The following is an 8,964-nucleotide window of genomic DNA, read 5'->3' as shown; positions in this document are numbered from 1 at the left end:
TTGCCAATGTATACCCAGGAGTGGGTAGGATGGCTTCCTGGGGTCAGCTGAGTGCACCCGGAAGGACTCTTCACCAGAGGGGCATTCACAGGCCACGCCCTCTTCCTTCCCGAAGGCCTAACTCTTTGGATTCTAGGAGACTCCCATGCCCTTCTGGTTCCAACCATCTCCAGAGCCCCAGAGTGCCACCTGCCCCCTCTGCTGTCATCAAGATCTTACCAGGAACGATGCTGGGTCCTGTGGGGTGGCTGGCTATGGAGTGAAGGCTCAGGACTTACTTGCTCTGTCAGTTGAGAGAATGACTGTCCCCTGTCAGGACAGACTGCTTTATGCCTCTGTGGAGGCAGGGATGTCGGCTTCCAGGGACCCCGCCTGCCCCACTGACCCCACCCCCTCCTGCTCTGCTTCCGGGAGAACAGCATCAACCTGTTCCAGGTGTGTCCTGCCTCAGGCCCTGGGCTCGGACCTCCTAGAGGATGAGGGGGTGGCAGACAGGTGCCAGTGTAGGTGGGGGCAGCCAGGACCCAGTAAGAAGAAGTGACATGAAGACTGGCTTGTGGAAACTTTTGGAGGGGGTGATACAGAGAGGCCATGGGAGTTGGAGGGGTATAGGTACCCATGTGTATTATATGCATATAGGTCTGTATGAGTGATACGGACGTGTCTGTGTCTGTTCCTTATCTTTTGGGCTCCTCCCTTTCTCTCCACCCCGTGCTCTTCCGGTAGCTCTCCAACACTTTGTTCTCTGCTGACTGCGCTAACCATTGCTTAGGTCTATCAGGAAGCATCTGGGATTCATGATAGGACTCATAGACACCATAAGGGATATGAAATCCTGTGTGTCCAGAGATTCTAGTAGAGAAAGGCTGTCCATCATTCTGTGTGTGGGCATGAAGATCCCTACCTGACTCCATTTGTTTTAGCTACATGTATATATCTTTGGTAAAGACACATATGTCTGAGTAGATAGAGCTAGTTTAAATACTTTGCTTTCTTTCCCCACCCCTACTCCCCTTGTGTCAATACTGGGGCTTTAACTCAGAACTTCACATTCTCAGCTTCTTTGCTCAAGGTTGATGCTGTGCTACTTGAGCCATGCATCCAGCCCAGTATTTTGCTGGTTAATTGGAGATGAAGATTCACAGACTTTTCTGCCTGGTCTCAACTTCCTGAGTCTCAAGGATTGAGCCAGGAGCTCAGATGGTTTTCTGTTGTTTAGTGCCCCATACTCTGCTGGTTATGGAGTGCTGAATATATACAAGCTCACACACAGAGGTGAGTCATAGCAGCGATAGTAGTAAAGATGCCTGTTGTGGAGACTCAGATGTCTCCAGGTAGGTCACTTAGATCCTGCTCTTCAGTCTCTACTTGCAAGGAATTGCTGTAGATGACAGATTAAGGGATTTACAAGACCACATATGTGTATACACAGAACCTGAACACACTGGAGCCTATATACCCTCACCTGGAAGGCTTAAAGGACATGGACAGTAGGTTTGATTTTTCCTGGAGGTTTTCTTGAGGGGTTGGTAGTCAATGGGGAGATTAGACTGTCTCATACTCGATGTAACTCCCTAAAATCTTTGTTGTTGCACTTTTTTTCTTTTTGGTGCTAGTCCTGAGGCTTGAACTCAGGGCCTGGGTGCTTCTTTTGCTCAAGGCTAGCCCTCTACCACTTTGAGCCACAGCTCCACTTGTGGCTTTTTCTTAGTAGTTTGTTGGAGCTGTCTCAAGAACTTTCCTGTCCGGGCTGGCCTCAAACTGCCATCCTCAGATCTCAGCCTCTTGAGTAGCTAGGATTACAGACATGAGCCATCAGCGCCTGGCTCATCATTCCCCGTCTGTCTTCAAAGCCTCATTTGCCATGACAGAGGCTCTCATGGAGCTCTTCTCTATGACCTAAAACAAAACAATACCTTGCTGTTGCCCCTCTAGTAGGCGTCCCTCGTCTTTTGGTTTGCTTCTTTTCCCATCCGACTCTATATTCTTATGTAGCTTCCAAACATTTTTCTTCTCCCTTAACAGGTCTAACCATTGTTTATGGTCTCAGATGCTGCCCCCTTACTTTTTATTTTTTAATTAAAATATATTTTAATTATTATAAATATGATGTACAGAGGGGTTACAGTTACATCAATCAGGTAATGAGTACATTTCTTTTATTTTTTTTTGGGTCCAATGGTGGGGCCTGAACTCTGGGCCTGGGCGCTGTCCCTCAGCTCGTCAGCTCAAGGCTAGCACTCTACCACTTGAGCCACAGCTCCACTTCCGGCTTTTTTCTTTTTATGTGGTGGTAAGGAATCGAACCCAGGGCCTCAAGCATGCAAGGCAAGCGCTCTACCACTGAGCCACCTTCCCAGCCAGAGTACATTTCTTTTCGAACCATGTCACCCCTTCCCTCATTCTCTCCCAGTCACAAATTGTATAGTTCATTTTTCCATGTAGTGTCTAGTGAGTACTACTGCTGTATTTGTTCACCCTTTGTCCCTCCATTTTTGTGCCCCCTGTTACCTTCTCAAAGACAAAAGCAGAAGACATCACTTCCCTTCATAGAATTCCTCTTTCCTTCCTTGGGAGAGGCAGGGATTGGCGCTTGGGTGCATGGGAAAGGTGTCATGGGACATTTGGTCCTTGTCACAAGTGTACATGTGTGTTACTTGCTTTCCATCTCTCTCGTTTTCCTGGATTTCTGCTTCTCTCCTCCTCTCTTTGAATTTCTGCATTGATAAGTCATCTGCAACCCAGCACATAGTTCTGGGGCTTTATGCCTCCCATCCCTTAATCAGCTTCAGTGGAAGGTGGCCCTTCTCCCCGCCCTCTCATCAATCCATTACAATTCAACAGACTCTTCCCTTTCTTCCTAGTGTCTACATTCCTCCCACTGGCTGAGGGCCAAGGTTTCTGGTTTATTTCATCTCTACAGATCTAGAAAGCAGCTGGGCGCTGGTGGCTCATGCCTGTAATCCTAACTACTCAGGAGGCTGAAATATGAGGATCATGGTAAAAAGCCAGCGTGGGCAGGAAAGGCCGTGAAATACTTAATCTCCAATAAACCACCAGAAAGCCAGAAGTGGCACTATGGCTCAAGTGGTAGAGTGCTTGCCTTGAGCTGAAGAGATCAGGGACAGCGTTCAGGCCCAGAGTTCAAGCCCTATGACTAACAACAACAAAACAAAAGATCTAGACAGCAGGTGTTTAGCAATGTCATGCTCTCTCTCCCCCCCTCCCCTCTCTCTTTGTTAGTCCTAGGGCTTGAACTCTGGGCCTGGGCACTGTCCCTGATCTCTTCAGCTCAAGGCAAGTGCTCTACTACTTGAGCCACAGTGCCACTTCTGGTTTTCTGGTGGTTAATTGGAGATAAAAGTCTCACGGACTTTCCTGCCCGGGCTGGCTTTGAACTGTGACCCTCAGATCTCAGCCTCCTGAGTAGCTAGGATTACAGGCGTGAGCCACCGCAGCCCGGCTTGCACCCCTCTTAACTGCCTAATGAGATTCTAAATGCTGGGCCTAGATAGCATTTATATCTCTCAAGGAGAGAGATGTAAGAGTGTGTGTGGTGGGGCCAGCCTGAATGCAATGAAAATGTGCATGTTTATGCTTGTCTCTGAATTACTCCTTCCTCCTATCCAGGATTCCCTTTCTCTTATACGCCCATCCCCCCATAATCTTAGAGATAGATCATTTCGGTTCCATAGGCCACTCTGCACAGAGCGCTGGTTTATATCCTAAAGGAGAATCTGAGGCAGAATTTAAGTTTGACTTATCTGTTAAGGACTCTTTTATTCCATTAAAAGTAACATCAAAACTGACTGCTGTGGGGACACGCTGCTGAGACAGGTGGCAGGCTTTGTTCTCTATCTCCCTCTGGTGGTCAATTGAAGTGACAGGAAACATTTCCTTGAGCCTATTTCTCTTGTGATTTGTGTGAGGTTCTGAGATGGGACTCAGAAGAGGACCTGACTTAGAGGAGGAAGCTTAACTCACAGCTCTTTGGGAACCTTAAAGTCTGCCTGACTCAGAGTGCTCTGAAGACACAGACATTGGAATAGAGTACTGTTTTCTTACTTACAATCCTTGTTTATTTTTCCCTTTAAGGAGTCAATGAGGAGAGAAGAGTCTAGAAGTGTAGAGGTTACCAATTTTAACAAGAACAGGAAGAGGGCTGGGAACGTGGCCTAGTGGTAGAGTGTTTGCCTAGCATGCATGAAGCCCTGGGTACGATTCCTCAGTACCACTTAAACAGAAAAAGCCAGAAGTGGTGCTGTGGCTCAAGTGGTAGAGTGCTAGCCCTGAGCAAAAGAAGATCAGATACAGTGTGTAGGCCCTGAGTTGAAGCCCCAGAACTGGCAAAACAACAAAAACAAAAACAAAACAAAACCAAGAAGAAGCTGGCACACTGGGAGTTAGGAGACAAGAAGAGGGTTCAGGCTGGACACCAGTGGCTCACGCCTGTAATCCTAGCTACTCAGAAGGCTGAGATCTGAGAACCGCAGCTCAAAGCAGGAAAGTCCGTGGGACTCTTATCTCCAATAACTCACTCAGAAAACCGGAAGTTTGCTGTGGCTCAAGTGACAGAGCGCTTGCCTTGAGCTGAAGAGCTGAGGGACAGTACCCAGGCCCAGAGTTCAAATCCCATGACTAACAAAAAAAAAAAAAGGTTCAGAAGCATACTTACAGGCTATTGGACCTATTGGTAGGTTGTGGGGTAGTTGATGCATTTTGAAACAATGACCCCTCACAGAGGCATAATCCCAAAACCTACTCTGAGCAGAGGGTGATGTGGCTGTCTGTTGGAGAGACAGGAAGAATGCTCCTGAGGAACCTTATGTTATATAGTTCACATGGGAGAAGAGAAGTTTTGGAGTGGAGATTGCAGGTTGTGACCAATACGTTCACAAATTTTTCCTTATAAATATATTTCTTTTCTATTTTTCATCTTTTTCTCTTATTTCCTTCCTTCCTCTTTCCTTCCCTCCTTCTCTCCTTTCCTTTCTTTGTCACTTGTTTTTGTTGTTGGTTTTTTTTTTTGAGAGTGTCTATGTAGCTCAGGTTGGCTTCAAACTCGCCATCCTGCTATAGACATATGTTGTTGTGATTACAGACATATGTTACCACACTCAGCTGCTGTTGCTTCCTCCTCCTCCTTCTCATTGTCCTCGTCCTCCTCGTCGTCCTCCTCCTCTTCCTCTCCTTCCTCCTCCTTTCGGTGTTGGGAATCAAACCCAGGGACTCACACATGATAGGTAAGTACTATACCTCAGTCCTTATTCCCGAAAACATGCTGAGGTTTCTCCACAAATTCCCAAATCATCTTGAGCCCAAGACATTCTCCAACTCTTGGCTTCAGAGGTGGTCTGTCATACAACTTTAAATTCTAGCTCCTGTTTCCCATCTTTGACACTCCTCTCTAACCCAGCGTGTTCTTTCTTTTGTGGAAAACGCATAGAGTGGAGGGAGGAGTAGGTGGGTTTGCAACTTTGCCTTTTCCTTAGGGGCGATTCTCAGATCTCAGCCTCCTGAGTAGCTAAAGAGTACAGGCCTAAGCCACCTGCACCCAGCCCTCTGTCCTTTTAATCCCTGCCTCCAGCCCTTTAGAGTTTCCCTTCCCTCTCAGCCCCGCCCCTGGCGTCTTAAGCCCCACCCATTGGTTATTTCCTCCCCAGAGGCCCCGCCTACAGCAAAGCCACGCCCAACTGTTCCACTCCTCAGCCACGCCCTAGCGCCTTAAGCTCCACCCAGTAGTTCTCCCCACCAGCCCCGCCCACAATGTCTTAAGCCCGGTTCTTCAGTGCTTCCCTACCCTCAGCCCCGCCCCCGGCGCATTAAGCCCCGCCCCCGCCTCCTTAGCGTTGCCCAAACCCTCGTCCAGCCGGCCTATCAGCCCCTTTACCCTGTCCCCGCTGTTGTACGGCCCAGGTTCCCTCCAGCCTCCTTCAGCGCAGCCCTCAGCGAGCGCTCCGACATGCCTCGCAGCGCCCCAGCCCGGTTAGAGCATGCTTGTCTCTGCAGGCGCCTCCGGGATGAGGCCCTCCAGCCCCACACACGGTCCTCTAGTTTATCCTGCAGCGCCAGACCCGCCTGTGTTCCAAGGAGGGGGGCTTGGCATCTCGGGTCCAGCGGAGCTTTGGTTTACAGCACGCTATCCTCCTCCATCCACTTGGATATGATTTTACTCAGCGGGTTCCCTGCTCCCAGTCACAGGAGGTCTGGAGTTTACTGGAGCTTCTCCCTCAGAACACTCCCAGCCAGGGAAAGAAGTCAGACATAAGGAGACTAACTGGTTTTAGGGGCAGAGCCCAAAAGGAAGGTATTCCTCCCTCTTCCCTCCCTTCACGCCCCCACAACACGTCGGCTGGCTCACTCCCCCCCCCCCCCCCCCCCCCCCGCCTCCATGCCATCTCCAGTGTCTCTGCAGCCTGACCCTGAAGTGTGGAACTGCCTCTGGGGTATATGTCCCCCCTCCCCCTTCTCTCCCTCCTCCCCTGTCTGGTACCCTGTTCTAGTGTTTAGTTGCTTAGAGGTCAAAGGCTCAGGGGGCTCCCAGGGACAGCCTGATGGTCATGTTGAAATAGTCAGGGGGGCAGGGAGAGGAAGGTGGAGGTGGAGGACAAGATAGAGAAGAGACCCCTGGGGAGAGGCTGGGAGACCCACAGGAGAAATAGACAGGCACGAATCTGCAAAACCCAGGATCTGATCAGTCTCCTCCCTAAGCATCTGCAACCTTGGGTCGGCTGTTGGATCCCCCCCCCATTTCCTAAATATTATGAAATTGATTGCAATAGCCATTTGGCTTTCCTTGCAGGTTTTGTGTGAGATGATAGATGGGGAAGTCCTTGGAAAAGAGAAAAGTACGATTATGGAGGAGCTGGCATGAGATGACCAAGGATGCAGGGGAGGGTGGGGCTGCGTGGGAAGGAGCAGACAGGCATGTATCCACGGATGGGGGAGAGGGCAGAGCAAGGCCTCAGAGAGCGGCCTCCAGTCTTGCCCCAGCCTCTCCAGTGAGCCTGCCTTCAATCTATAACCTTGGCCAGCTGGGACAGGCTTTCTCCATCCTCCAAAGCTTCTGCCAAAGGGTGCTCTGCTTTCTTCAGCATCCTGTTGTGGATGGGGTGAGGTGGATAAAGCTCTGTGTTTAGGACTCACTTCCGGTCTCAGCTGCTCCACTGGGCCCACCTTTGTCTCTTTCTACCCCTTCCTCATGTTGTTCCCTTCAACGGGGAGAGTGTCCACAGAGGGCCCAGGGGCTCTTTGGAATCTACTCTTGTTCTTCCTGTCTACCTGTGCCATCTTGTCTCTAGGCCTCAGGTCCAGCATGCTGGACTTGTTTGCTTTTTTTGTAGGTAGCAATTTAAAAAAAACAATGCTCCAGTCTTGTGTCTGGGGAACATCTTGGTCTAATCAGAACTCCTCAGGCAGGAAGAACACTGATACTTCCTTTAGTTTGGGAGTTTCCCCAGTTGGCTCATTTCACTCCCCCTCAGGCTGTGCTGCAGCTGTGTGAGGGTAGTGTGTGCCTTGCTGTCGCTAGTGACTGTTGGCCTAGGCAGGTGCCTGTTCAAATCTTCTGTGGTGAGCTGAGCTTCAGCTTCTGGTGTTTTCTTCCCACTGAGTTTTGACTTAGAGTTCCCCCACTGGTTAGGGTGAAGGGATTTCTTCCTGGAGAGAAGAGCTAATGAAGCTTTTCCTCAGTTACCTCTCCAGTGTCTCTTCCCATCTTGTCCTCTCGCTGTCCTTTCTTGCACCGCTCCCCCCACTTCCTAGAGAGAAAGGAGTTAGGGGGAACTGGAGCATTTATCCAGGGCTCAGGATGCCCTGGCTCAGGAACCGGCTCTCGGTAGACCTTAAAGATGGAGTTCTTGCTGTATAGGACAACAGCGAGTCAAAGGCGGTTCCAGAAACAAGGTGGATGGAGACATGGATCTACAACCTAATTTCCAGAACCAGGTGCAGAGTCCCAACTTGATAGGGAGGTGTGGGGGTGGTGGTGAGCAGAGAGGGGTAGATTCTGAGAGTGGCAGAGGAAGGTTGTTTGATGGTTTTGATAGGAATGGGGCCAAAAATCACAGAGCCCAGGGTCAAGGTGTGGCTGCAGCCTGAGCTTTCCCACACCCGTGTATGAAAAGAACTCAGGGATCCTTGAGCATCCCTGGACTTGAAGAGGAACAGGTTGCCTTAGAAAGATTAGAAAAGAATGATGGGGAGAAAAGATGATGATGGGGAGCTCATCCCAGTTTTCCAGGATGAGCCGAGCTGAGGGTTGCTGGGTGAATGCAGGGGTCTAGGGGTTGTGTGTGCTTGAGAGACCTACAGTGGAAGGAATGCTGGCAAGGAGTCAGGGATGCCAGGCTGGGGCCGAGGGACCAGGGAGAAGGTGGTGGATCCCTTTCTGTCCCCATGTCTGCCCCAAGCTGGAACAAGCTGTGCAGTGGATCAAATCACTTCGTATGTGGCTCCCATGTGCCTCCTCCAAAGAGGCTATCATGGAGATGACGTGGGTAGAGCAACTTGAATGGAGGCAGGAAGACAGGGTATATCTGTCCCTTCCCATTTCTGGAGAAGCCCCTTTGGTAGTAGGGATGTATCTTCTGCCCCCTTCTTTAGCCTACTTGGCCTCTCCAGACCAAGGAGCTCTGTATTAACTTTATACACTTCTGGTTTCTCCCAGAACTCAACTCACACTTCCACTTAGAGAAAAGACAGATTACCAAGAGAGTGAACAACTTTCCTGCCCTCATCCCAGCTCTGGGGAGGCTAGCTCGGCAGACTCTAGAGACTGATAAATGATGCCCCAACACTCCCCTCTCTCCTTCCTCCCTTCTGGTCCTCCCTCTAGGTTTCCTTTCAGCCTCCATCCTTCCAGTGTCATCCTCACTCATGCACATCCCCTGGATTGTGGATAGTCAGACTGGTGTTGGGGGCTGGGAGGCAGGCAAGGAGGAGCTGACCCAGTGAGAACACACC

The sequence above is a fragment of the Dipodomys ordii genome, unplaced genomic scaffold (assembly GCF_000151885.1).
Source record: "Dipodomys ordii isolate 6190 unplaced genomic scaffold, Dord_2.0 Scaffold7, whole genome shotgun sequence".
Taxonomy (NCBI): Eukaryota; Metazoa; Chordata; class Mammalia; order Rodentia; family Heteromyidae; genus Dipodomys; species Dipodomys ordii.
Note: the sequence above shows the minus strand (reverse complement) of the source record.